The following is a 13,176-nucleotide window of genomic DNA, read 5'->3' as shown; positions in this document are numbered from 1 at the left end:
CAAAGAGCAGTGACTGCAGATGCAACTTTGGTTACTCCTGGCAGTTTCTGCTGATCTGCTACCCCTGGCACCTAGATACAGTCCCTGTGCTGGGTCCCAAGGCTCATGGCTACTCCCTCTAGACCCAAAGACAGGCTCCAGAGGGGTCTCTTGAGGGGCATCCAGGGGCTTCTCTTCCTGTTCCTTATGGTGGCTGGGCTTGTTCCCGGCTGACCCACAGGAACTGGGCTGCCCCACATCTCCTGCCTTGTACCTCCTCTGCCTTGATGGGCTGCCAGGTTCTAGGCAGGTGCCCCTGGAAGCCGAAGCAACCTTGGGAAGCACGGAGGAGGGGACGTCTTGCTGTAGCCACCTCAATCCTGAGTAAACCTACCCCCCTCCACCACCACAAGGGGCACTTTTTCAGCTGTGGGCAGCATAAAACATCCTCAGCGCTAAGGGAGCAGTGGGGACAGGGTGCTCTCACTTTGTTCAGTGTCTCAGCCCAAACTCTCCCCTTAAAGATGGACTCATCCCTTTACTTAAAGGTGCATCCTCTTTGGACCCTCCAAGGGCCCCCAGAATTCCCCATTTTCCAGGAAAAGCTCACCCTTTTGGGGGTGGGTGAAGACGAGCTTCATCTGCATCCCCCCCTTGAGTAGATATTTATGGAGCACCCACCTCCTGGCAGGCACCCTACAAGCACTGGCCACACAGTAGCAAACAAAAGCAGCTGCACCCTGGCCCCTCAGAGCTCCCTCTAGTGGGGGAGACACGTGCTGATCTAGAAATCACACCCAAGTCTCCTTACAAACTCTAAGAGCTACTTACAAAGGATGCGAGAAACGGATCCAGTTTTGAGTGGAGGTGGTTGGGGTCAGGGAAGGCTTCCCTGAAGATGCGATACTTCAGCTGACATTGTATTTTGGAAACTTTGGTTTTTCTCCCACACCGCTCCTAGGAAAGGGTCTTGAGGATCGGATGAGGCTGGAGAACATTTACCAGCTTGGCCTGAGGCAGAATTTTCTGGAAGGAAAACTTCAATAAGAACAGAGAAAGAGATCTAGAAAAATCAGCACATTTTAGCGTTAAGCCTTAAGAGTAAGATCAGGCTGCAACTGGGAGAGGAAGGGAGGGTTGAAATCCACAGTGGATAGAGGCAAGAGGTTCAAGGCCAAGGGGGTGAATGGTGATGGGGTGTGGGCCTCCCTCCCGGGTAGAACTCCTGGCTGCTGCCGTGATGGCTTAACAGATCTGTGCAGGGCTGCACATTGCGTATTTGGTGTTTTGATGGAGCCTCTGTTTTACTGGGTCTCATAAAAGCTTCCAATGATAAAGTATGCCTGATGGGGAGCCCAATGTTGGAAAGAGCCCTGAACCACGAGACCTGGTTCCAACCCTGATTTTGCCCCTGACCCACTGTGTGACCTTGGGTGAACCCTCTCCCCTCTCTGGAATACAACCTCCTCATCTGTAAAATAACGGGGCTGGACTGGGTGACCTACAAGCCCACATGCACATCTCGGGTTCCAGGACTGTGGGAGTCAATGACGTGCTTGACTGAGCCGTTCCCAGTTGTAGCCGAGAGGTCGAGGTTCAAGCCTGTTATGAAGCCACCGCTCAGATGCTGCCACTTCTGATATTAATTTCTTTTCTCCCCATGAGACATGGAGGGCTTTATGAATGACTCCAAGAATTGCCTCTGGCCTTGGGGACGGAAGCTGGCTCTGAAAGCCAATGGAGCTGAAACCCTAGAGCACCTGTACCCCAGGCTTTGGTGAATTGACCCAAATCATTTCTCCTACGAGCAAGCTGTGGCTGAACTCTTGAGAACGGGGAGCTGGTGACAAACTTTCATTCTGATTGTCCCCAGAGCCATGCTCTGCTTCATTTGAATCCAGAGTAGAGAAAGCCCTGATTTTATTGGAAGTACAAAGTCATGGATGTGGGGTTGTTCTATTGTGAGTTAGAATCCTGTAACCAGTGGACTAACTCTGGGTCACCTCCATGAGCCTTAGTTTCTTTATCCATAAAATAGGAGACAGTGAAGTCACCTACCTTCACCAAATTATTAGGAGATGAAAATGAGCTTGTTATATCATATGCAAGCACCTGGTAAAATTTAAAGCTATATGAAGTTTATCATTATTATAAAATAAAAAACAACAATAAAAATATCCCTGTTAGATGAAAAAATGTATCTCTAGAGCTTAGAGATGCTAATGCTAATAAAGGTATCCTTCCTTTGCACAGTACTTTATCTAATAAAGCACTACTCTATGTTCATTATCTCATTTTTTTCTCACCAGGACTATGAGGCAGGTGTCATCACTGCTATGTTTCAGATGGGCAATGGCTCATGAAGGAGAAGTAGAATGCCTGAAGTCACAGCTACCTGGAGGGACATCAACCCCAATCTGATTGCCTCTAAGTCGGGTGTTTTCTCACCGTCTATGTTCTTTGGACTGGACATCCAGCATTGCCTCTCCCTTGCAGTTCTTGGGATGGCCACTGTCCTTTACTGGTAGGTGTTGGTCACTCACACCTGTAACCCTTTGGCTAGAGGGGCTTTGAGAGTGGACACACACCCCTTTTTTTACATGGTCAGGAGGAGCTGGCTTAGAATAGCTTTGTGGGACACTGTTGTCCAGGAAGCTACATGTCAGCTTCATGCTCAGGTGAGTGATGGCTAGAGCCAGGGTAGACTCTTCTGTGCCCTGCCTGGCCTGAAAGGCAGGTGTGGAGAGGGGCGGACAGGCTGCGAAGGTGAGAAACTCTATGGAAGGATATCAATCACTGGCTGATGTTTCAACAAGAGGAAGATCCTCAAACAAGCCCCAATGCCACCCGACAGATACTCCCTTATGTCTTCCTGCCATTCCCCAGGCCAAGGGCCATGCACTAATTCATGCTAAAACTTCAGCCCTGCTCTTTAGAAGCTCACAGTCAGTATGGAAAAGCTGTCTGGGTGGCTACTGGAGATCTGCTAGCATAAAAGTTTCTGATTCCTTTCCAGCTAAAAATGAAAATGTCTTTTTAGGGGGAAAAAATAAATAAATCCCCAGAAACAACACCTTATCAGAATAATAAAATTAAATTATAACAGGGCTGTCAGCGACACAATATCTGAGGGTGACAAGATGTAATCTCAGTAAAAACATTGGATCTGTCCATTTATAGATCTAATAAATTATGTTAGAATTGTGCTCTTATAAATCCAGGCTGTCGAGGAAACCCAACAACTAATTCATCAGTTGCTCATCGAGAGGTCTGCTTCTCCGTTTCAATTGCTCACCATGTAGATAACAAGGAGCCTTACAGACTGGCTGGTTAAATGTCATTTGTTTCAGAGCTGTAACACGGCACGGATCATTGCTCACACATCGTCACCCAATTATATTAACCTGTGCAGCAATACGGTGTAATGACATGACATTAACGCAGCCACTTCAGAGGGGCGACAGCTTCCCTTCTCACAGAGGCTGGAGCTGCCGCCTGCTCCCCAACCTCTCCCTTGTCATTTAAATGCAAAATAAAAGCTCTTGAATGGAAGGAGCAGAGAGTCAGTTCTCTCTGGCTGAAATTTAAAATATTCTATGCTTTATCCTCTGTGAGCTATGAGGGGCTTGCCTGCTGAGTTTTTTGTTCAGCAACTCAATTTTCCCAAAGGACGAGGTTTCCACCCTCCTCCTGAAATTCACAATTTTCTTTGTCTTCAAGGGCAGTTCTGAGATTGCCCCCAAAATAAGGAATAAGGAGATGACTGAATTGGGGGATGAGAGGTACAGAGACAGCCCTATTTACAGAGGTAAATTACAAGGCACAGAACCCTTCTTGGGGTTTATGGCATTTTGGGGTATCTAGTTTCTTTTTTCTTTTTCTTTTTCTTTCTTTCTTTCTTTTATTTATTTATTATTATTATGCTTTAAGTTGTAGGGTACATGTGCATAACGTGCAGGTTTGTTACATATGTATACTTGTGCCATGTTGGTGTGCTGCACCCATCAACTCGTCATTTACATCAGGTATAACTCCCAGTGCAATCCCTCCCCCCTCCCCCCTCAACATGATAGGCCCCGGTGTGTGATGTTCCCCTTCCTGAGTCCAAGTGATCTCATTGTTCAGTTCCCACCTATGAGTGAGAACATGCGGTGTTTGGTTTTCTGTTCTTGTGATAGTTTGCTAAGAATGATGGTTTCCAGCTGCATCCATGTCCCTACAAAGGACACAAACTCATCCTTTTTGATGGCTGCATAGTATTCCATGGTGTATATGTGCCACATTTTCTTAATCCAATCTGTCACTGATGGACATTTGGGTTGATTCCAAGTCTTTGCTATTGTGAGTATCTTTCTTTCTTTCTTTCTTTTTTTTTTTTTTTTTTTTTTTTTTTTTTTTTTTTTTTTGAGACAGAGTCTGGCTCTGTCGTCCAGGCTGGAGTGCGGCGGCGTGATCTTGGCTCACTGCAACCTCTGCCTCCTGGGTTCAAGCAATTCTCCTGCCTCAGCCTCCTGGGGCATATGCCACCACCCCCAGCTAATTTTTGTATTTTTAGTAGAGACGGGATTTCACCATGTTGGCCAGGATGGACTCGATCTCTTGACCTCATGATCTGCCTGTGTCAGCCTCCCAAAGTGCTGGGATTACAGGCGTGAGCCACCACGCCCAGTGGGAGTATCTAGTTTCTTTTGTCTTGTCAGAGATACAAGGAAAAGATGAACATGCCGGTTGATTTCAGAGCCTGTGTTTCTCATTCTTGGCACTGCTGACACTTGGATTACCGTTTGTCATGGGGGTCTGTCCTGTGTTGTGGAATGCTTAGCAGCATCCCTGGTGTCTACCCACTAGATGCCAGTAACATTTCCCCACCGGTTGTGACAACCAAAAATGTCTCTAGACATTGCCGATTGTCTGCTCAGGGGCAGAATCGCACCCTGTTAAGAATCATTGATCTAGGGCAAAATGTTTTACTCTATAAATTTCCAGTAAATATTTACAGACCACCAGATCTGTGCTGGGTTTGGGGCCCTTTAAGTTGCTTAGGAATTTCTTCACAAAAGAGAGGCCTGTCTCAGAACTCCCAAAGTCTCTGTCCTTGGCAGACAGAGAGGTGGTTATGTCCTTCAGGTTTTTCATGTTGAATCCCATCTCTGTTTAATAGCCCTGAAACTTTAGGACTCTTGCTTCATCTGTACAATGGGGATAATAATAGCACTGATGTCACTGAGCTGTTGTAAGAATTAAATGATTTATACAGGCAAAGTACTGAAGGCCTGGCACACAGGAAACCTTTGGTACTTGGTTTAATTTTCATTAAAGCTCACTCATCAAGGATCCTTTGGATCCTGGGGACAAGGAGTTAGCCCAAACCTCAAGGACAGAACGTGGCCGGGGGTTAGGGACAGGCAAAACAGGTCTCCCTAAGCAGAGCTTCTATCCTAGTAAAGGAAATCAAGGAAGTAGCCCATGAGGACAGACTGTGCATGCCTAGGAGAGCCTCATAGGTACCAGTGCTGACCACTTTAAATAAATCAACCATTTAATCAACCAATAGCATTTTTACGTGCCATGTGCCGTCATTAGTACTTCTCAAATATTATATCACTTACACCTCACAATAACTATGAGAGAGATCATTTTACAGATGGGGAGACTGAGGCACAGAAAGATTTAGTAACTTGCTCAGTGTGGACCTTAGATTTGTACCCAGGCAGCCTGCTTCCAGAGTCCACACTTTCAGCATCCATCTTTTTTATTTTTTTGGAGATGGGGTCTCACTCTTGCCGAGGTGCAAATGTAGTGGTTACGATCATGGCTCACTGCAGCCTTGACCTCCCCAAGCTCAGGTGATCCTCTTACCTCAGTCTTCCAAGTAGGTGGGACTATGGGAGCATGCCACCATGCCCAGCTAGTTTTCGTATTTTTTGTAGAGATGGGGTTTCACTGTGTTACCCAGGTTGGTCTCAAACTCCTGGACTCGGGTGATCTGTCCACCTTGACCTCTCAAAGTGCTGAAATTACAGGTGTGAGCCACTGTGCCTGGCCCAGCACACATCTGTGATGGGGATAAGAGAGTCCCTGCTCTGCTCAGGGTTAACTTAGGGGTAAGGCAAATGATATGGTTTGGCTGTGTTCCCACCCAAATCTCATCTTGAATTGTAGTTTCCATAATTCCCATGTGTTGTGGGAGGGACCTGGTGGGAAGTAATTGAATCATGGGAGTGGTTTCCTCCATGCTATTCTTGTGATAGTGAGTAGGTTCTCATGAGATCTGATGGTTTTATTAGGGGCTTCCCCCTTTGCTTGGCTCTTATTCTTCTCTCTCCTGCTGCCATGTGAAGATGTGTTTGCTTCCCCTTCTGCCATGATTGTAAGTTTCCTGAGGCCTCCCAAGCCCTGCCGAATTGTGAGTCAATGAAATCTCTTTTCTTTATAAATTACCCACTCTTGGGTATGTCTTTGTTAGTAGCATGAGAATGGATTAATACAGCAAGGTCAGAGGTCTGGGAAGACTGAGGCAGAGAGCTGCCCATCTCCTATTGTAAGCTTGCCTCCCTGTTTCTTTTTAAGTTGGTCACCTTTGTTTTGTCTTCCCTACCTTTCCACTGAAATGTTTATGGAAACACACAAATACTGACATATTTAATAGCACCAGGATCCTGGAATATTAATCTGTGATATGCATCTAATTTCCTTCAACCAAAACAGATGAAGTATTGAGGCAGAGGGTGGGGCCAAACGGGGAAAAGGCTAAAGGCACTCTCAGTCTACCCATCCCCAACCTGTATCTATATCTCTAAATGAGTCCTTCAGAGAGAAGGAAGCCTTCCTCACCCCTACTCTGTAGGAATTATGTTCTGAGGAGGCCAGGGTTCTAGATTCCCTCATTCCACCCTAGCAGTGCTCTTCCAGCAGTTCAGTGACGAGCACTCTAATGCCACTTGGGTGGAAGTGCATACGATAGGTAATGGCCATGTTGGGATGTGGATCTGGCTTTGGGAAGGAGCTAATCTTGAGACAGACATGGGCATTCAGAGGTTGGAGTTTGAATTTACTGTTCACACAGATTATTCAGGAGTATGTGACCTTCTCGTAGTAACATGATCAGTTGGCTGGTTTCTGAGACAGCCTATAACTCCCTGTGAACCATCGGAATTATAGTAAATATGAGACTAAAAACACTGGAAGTTGAAGAGAGAATTAGAGGCTGTCACATGCTCCAGCTCTCTGGCATAAGTTCTGGGCTTAAGGATTCAAATAGCACCCAGATGGCCAGCAAAGAAGAACCAAAGAAAGTCTTATTTTTAATTTTAATTTTTTTTTTTTAGCAAAAAAGTCCTATGTCTAGGCAGACTTGGCTTTATTTTCTTTCTTTTGTTGGATCAGAAATGAGTAAATAGAGGAAGAAAAGAAGCGCATGAGGCTTCAGAGAAAATCTGCCTCACAAAACAGAGAACATGTTACTCACAACGTAGAGAAAGAACTTACTTTTGAAAAAGATTGATGATAGTAAACTGAAGAACATTTTAGAACACATATGACTTGTCTTTTCAGCAAAATTCATGGAAATATGTAGTTTATGATACAAGAAATAAAAATAAGATGATATGCCAATGTATGACATGAAGGGAGCAAGCTGAGAGGAGTTAGAAATAAAATAAGGTAAATGAAATTCATAAAGATGAAATATAAAGAAGCAAAATTAAAATTAATGTTAGATGCAGCACAGAGCAGAATTGGCAAGGTAGAAAATAGTCAATAATCACTTAATCTGTATGCCTCTATGCCTCAATGTCATCATCTGTTCAGTGGTGATAACCGTGGTGCCTGCTCATGGAGCCGTTTGAATAGTAAATGACATAAAGCATGTAAAGCTCTTAGCAGAGTATCTGGGATGAGGTATGCTTTTAATAAATATTAGCTATTATTTTTCTAATTAAAAACTTAATGTAAGAAATTAATGTGATCACAAAAAGTGAGTTTTTAGAGATTTTAATTGTGCATTTGAACTAATAATAGTGAGGTAGACACTGAACTTGGAATCATAAATCCTGGATAAACTTAAAAAACTCCAGCAGATTATAGGAGAAACAAAAGCAAAGAGATTAGGTACATAGAGAACAGAGAATGGCACTTAATAGAGTGCCAGCATAGAGATCACTGCTGTTCCTAAAAAGGAGACCAGTGTGTTTATTCTTTTGCATATAAGAAATACTTTAAAATATTTCCCTCCAAAATTTCAAAATAAAAAACAAAATTTTAAAAGAGACCAGAACAACAAAAGAAGTAACAGCGGAAGGTGAACTAGGAGAGAACTTTCTCAAGCTTAAGAAAAATTTTAATATTTTTTGAAAGGTCAGTAATACATTAGGAAAAATGAAAAAAAAAAAAGAGATAAATGTTTAGCAAAACGAGTGTTCTACAAGTATTTTATCCTGCTTCATTTTTCCTTCATAGCATTTATCTCACATACGTAGGAGTTTGTTGTTTGTTATCTACACATTGATGAAAATTCCATGTGGGCAGGGACTTTGTTTTGTTCATCATCGTATCCTCCATGCCCAGATCAGTGCCTGCCATATAGTAGGCGCTCAATAAATATTTGTTGAGTGCATGGGTGAATGCATACTGACAGGTCTTCTATAATGAGATTCCATAGACAATTTAATTTGGGAAGCTTTGCTTATCATAGCTGCCTCTTGGAAAGTAGCAATGCTCAATGTATGTTTTCCTTGGAACCCCAGCTTGGGAAAAGCTGACCTGTATACATACTGGTTAACAAGATTCTCCATGATCTGGCCCTCCATTGTAAGTCTCATCTCATCTCATCAGTTTCTTCTTTCTTTCTTGCTCATTTCTACTCCAGCCACAGTGGCCTCCCTGTTATTCCTTGAACATATCAGGCAAGCTCTCAGTTCAGGGTCTCTGCATATGCTCTTCCCTCTGCCTGGAATGCTCTTCACCAGAGAGCCACATGGCTCACTCCTCACTTCCTTCAGGTTTTTATTGGAATGTTAACTTATTAAAGTGTTCCCTTAGGACCCTATTTAAATGGTCATGTTTCCAACTCCCTATACCCTTCTTCAGCTTTAACCTCCTTCCTAGTGTGTGTTATCATCAGAAATCCCCTATAATAGAGAGTCCATGACATACTTATTCATTTTGTTTATCGCCTCTCTCCCCCACTAGCCTGAGAGGTCCCTGAAGGCAGATCTTTTTCTCTGCTTTAATTCTCTGTTCTTTCTCTCTGCCTTAATTCTCTGTTCTTCATTCTCTCTGTTCCATTCATTGCTATGTCTAGATCAGTGCTTTGCACACAGTAGGTACTTGACAAATATTTGTTGAATACCTGTATTAATAAATGAATGACCTCTAGAGGCATGAAGGAAGGAAACAATTTTCTCATAAAGGACAAAGATCAGATTGCTTTCAGACTTTGCCACAATTCTGAAAACTGCAAGATGATGGGACAATGTCTACGGAATTCGGAGAGGAAAAGGTTATGACTCAAGAGCATACAGTTCCCAGGCAAGTTATTCAATTGTGAAGATAACAGAAAGATATATATGCAAAGTCTATCATTTATGAACCCATCCTAAAATACAAAAAGCAAAGCAAATAAAATTCTTGAGGCTGTATTACACATGAATGAAATAAATCAAAGTCGGGGACACAGAAAAGGATAAATCAAGATAAAAGTCAGAACAGTGAACATTAAAATCAGTTAAACATATCTATTATTTTAATAATAATAAATAAGGTTACCTAGCAATGCAATTATCTGAGAAACAATTCCTGGAATAGAGGAACATAATATAAACAAACATAAAATTAAATATTAATAATCTGGGTCTAAAAATTCTAGATTATATTAATGAAAACATGTAAGTGGGTTAGGAATGGATTGGGGGTAAATTTCAAAATGATTTTTTACTCCTGTTACAGAAGAGTCATCAACAAAAATGATTTAATTCATTACATTAATGAACAGAAAAATACAGGTATACAGTATAGTTTTTACCAGGAAAAGACAATCATTTATGGGAATATAAGAAGGTTTTATACACTTCAATCAGCCAGAGAGGAAAAAAATCAAAGAGAACAGAGTTTATGGGAATATTTTTATATATTATTTCTAGTGCTTTTTATATTTTAAACTTTTTCAAAATTTAGAAAAACAGTAATAGTCTTGATGAAAAACAAAACTAATAGCAAAAAAGCACAAAGAACAGTATAAAATAACAATGCAGTAAGATCTAGAACTCTAGGTCTTTGTTTATTTTTATTTTTTATTTCATTTTTTTTCTGTAGACCTCCTCTGTGGACATGGGTCTTTAAATAGAATAAAATTTAATGCAAAATATAAAGACTTTCAAATTGGATTAAAGCAAGAGAGTGAGCAAGCAAGCAAACAGAAACCACCTACAAACTTTGTATATGATTTAGATCTAAGTCAAAATGACATACAAGGACAAGATACACTCCAAAGTAAAAGACATTAAAATAAGGCAATTTGGCCAGTCACAGTGGCTCACACCTGTAATCCCCGCACTTTGAGAGGCCAAGGCAGGCTAATTGCTTGAGCCCAGGAGTTCAAGAGCAGCTTGGGCAACATGGCAAAAATCCATCTCTATAAAAAATAAAAAAATTTAGCTGTGTGTGGGGCATGTGCCTGTAATCCAGCCACTTGGGTGGCTGAGATGGGAGGATTACTTGAGCCTTGGAGGTTGAGGAAGCAATAAGCCATGATTGCACCACTGCACTACAGCCTGGGCAACAGAGTGAGATCTTGTCCAAAAAAAAAAAAAAAAGGAAAAAGAAAAAAAAGAAGGTAATTTTATTTTGATAAGGAGATAAGGAAGCAATAATAGTCATGAATCTTGATGTGCCAAATAATGTAACATCATATCAGGAAAAAAGTGATGAAACACAATAATAGAAGAGGAATTTAACACAGACCAAAAATATAAATAAGGATACTTATGAGTTCAGTAATATATACCTTGACCCTTGGAAATTTAGATAAAATTTTTCCACTTTACTCCTACTTCCATACTTCAGGGCTGTCAAATGCTCTGTAAAATCTCCTGACCTCACCTTCTCCTGCTTCTCTTGACTTCCTTTTTGTTTCTGTGATGTTTAAATAGGAGGTAGAGTCTGGTCCCATTGTTTTGGAAGATTATTTTCAGCCTAGCATTCCCTATGAATCCAAATTAGTTTCCCTGCTTTCCTCAGAATTCTGATAAACAAAGGCTTTCTATCTCTTTAGAAAATTATTGTTGATAATGCAATTGTTTCCAAACTTTTTGAATGTGAATCCCAATATGTAGAACATTTTGAGCATACAGTTTAAATATAAATGTTTGTTAATTATGTAGACATACCACTGAATTAAAATATTGACTTCTGTGCTTTTTAGACTGGTGTTCTCTGTCATGTTCACTATGCACTTCTCTGTTTAAAACCTTTTCGAGTATATGCTCCCAATAGTGCATATATTAATAATATTAATCTTCTACAATACTAATATAAGACATATGAAACATATACAAAATAGAGAAAAGATATAATGAAAATAAATATTGAATGTAAGTTTTAATGTTTTACCTACACTTGATCGGATAATCCTGTGCTCCCCTCTGTGATGCACACCCCAAAGTGGAGACTATGTTCTAGAGACGAAGCTTCTTTTCAAGAACTCGACATATCAATACAAATTGTTTACATGTTAGCTAAAAAGAAAAAAAATCAATAATTTCCCCAAATAAAAGTTATATGTTAAATTCTTTAACCACAATATAATAAAGATAGGAAACAATAAGAAAAGGTTAGAGGAAAAATAATTAATGGAAAGGTAAACAAAACCTTTGGGTTAGAAACAACTTAAACCAACAGACATGGGATAGTTAGATGAAAAGAGTGAGAACATCATTTAGCAAACTTTTAGGATATGGTTAAAGCTGGACTCAAAGGTAAATACATCTCCTTAAGTGACTTCACTGTTAAAATGAGAAAGAATTAAAAAATCAAAGAACAACTTACATAAGAAATTACGAGAAAATGTATATTTTCAATAGGTAAAAAGCAATAGGTAAAAAGGTAGACAATAGGTAAAAAGCAATATTCAAGGACAGACACAGAAAGTGATAATTTAGAAATGAGAGAAAAAGGCTGGGTGTGGTGGCTTCCGCCTGTAATCCCAGCAATTTGGGAGGCTGAGGAGGGTGGATCACCTGAGGTCAGAAGTTCCAGACCAGCCTGGCCAACATGGTGAAACCCCGTCTCTACCAAAAAACAAAACAAAACAAAAATTAGCAGGGCATGGTGGCACATGCCTATAGTCCTAGCTACTTGGGAGGCTGAGGGAGGAGAATCACTTGAACCTGGGAGGCAGAGGTTGCAATGAGCCGAGATGGTGTCACTGCATTCCAGCTTGGGCAACAGGGTGAGACTCCATCTCAAAAAGAAAATAATAATAATAAGAATAAGAAATGGGAAACAATAAAATTTACAATTAAACCCAAGAGAAGTTCCACGGATGTTAATAAAGTCTCTTACACAACTAGCAAGATGGTCAAAATATTACTACAAAACATTAGAAGTGAAAAGAGGTATTTAACTTTACAGAGTGAGTTTTAGGAATGATAAACAAGTAGCCAGATGTTTTATAGGTACATCTTTTCTAATTTATAATCTAAATATTTAAATCTCATGATAAATTGCTTTAGAACATAAAAGGGATAGCAAAATTATTGCAATTTCATACCAAAATTATATAAAGACAGGAAACTTGAGAACATTCTTACTTTTGAATGTAATAAGAATGTTGTATATTTACAAAAAATTTAGGACAGTAAGTCCAATCTTAAGAGAATAATTCACCATGAGCTACCAATTATTTCAGGACTGAAAGATAGCTTAATATTAGGAAATCTATATTAAAAATTAAGTTTCTGTTTGTTACTGTGTCAGGCAAACATGCCTGAGTGAATTTCCCCCAAATTGTGAGGGTATGTTTGAAATTGTTTGCCCTGATATTGTCTGTTTCTGCAGTATATAAAAAAAAATCACTTTTTGGGAGTGAGAATCTAGAGAGACCTCAAAGAGGTTAGCAGTCATTCTTCAGAGCAGCTGAGGGCAACAAGAGGCTCATGGTATCCATATTTAGCCATTACAACTCAGAAGAAACAAATGGTG

The 13,176-nt window shown here is 40.7% G+C and overlaps 1 long non-coding RNA gene across 1 annotated transcript in view; it reads left to right on the top strand.

Annotated features, from left to right (window-relative positions):
- Window positions 1–13,176, top strand: part of LOC107000402 (uncharacterized) — a 49,590-nt gene that overhangs the window by 15,217 nt on the left and 21,197 nt on the right. Inside the window, exon 2 of the long non-coding RNA XR_013399953.1 lies at window positions 2,289–2,503. This is a non-coding gene — a long non-coding RNA (uncharacterized LOC107000402). The remainder of the gene's footprint in view (window positions 1–2,288; window positions 2,504–13,176) is intronic.

Source organism: Macaca mulatta, chromosome 10 (genome assembly GCF_049350105.2).
Source record: "Macaca mulatta isolate MMU2019108-1 chromosome 10, T2T-MMU8v2.0, whole genome shotgun sequence".
Taxonomy (NCBI): Eukaryota; Metazoa; Chordata; class Mammalia; order Primates; family Cercopithecidae; genus Macaca; species Macaca mulatta.
The sequence above is the reverse complement of the archived record's forward strand: the minus strand, read 5'-3'. Positions and strand labels throughout refer to the sequence as shown.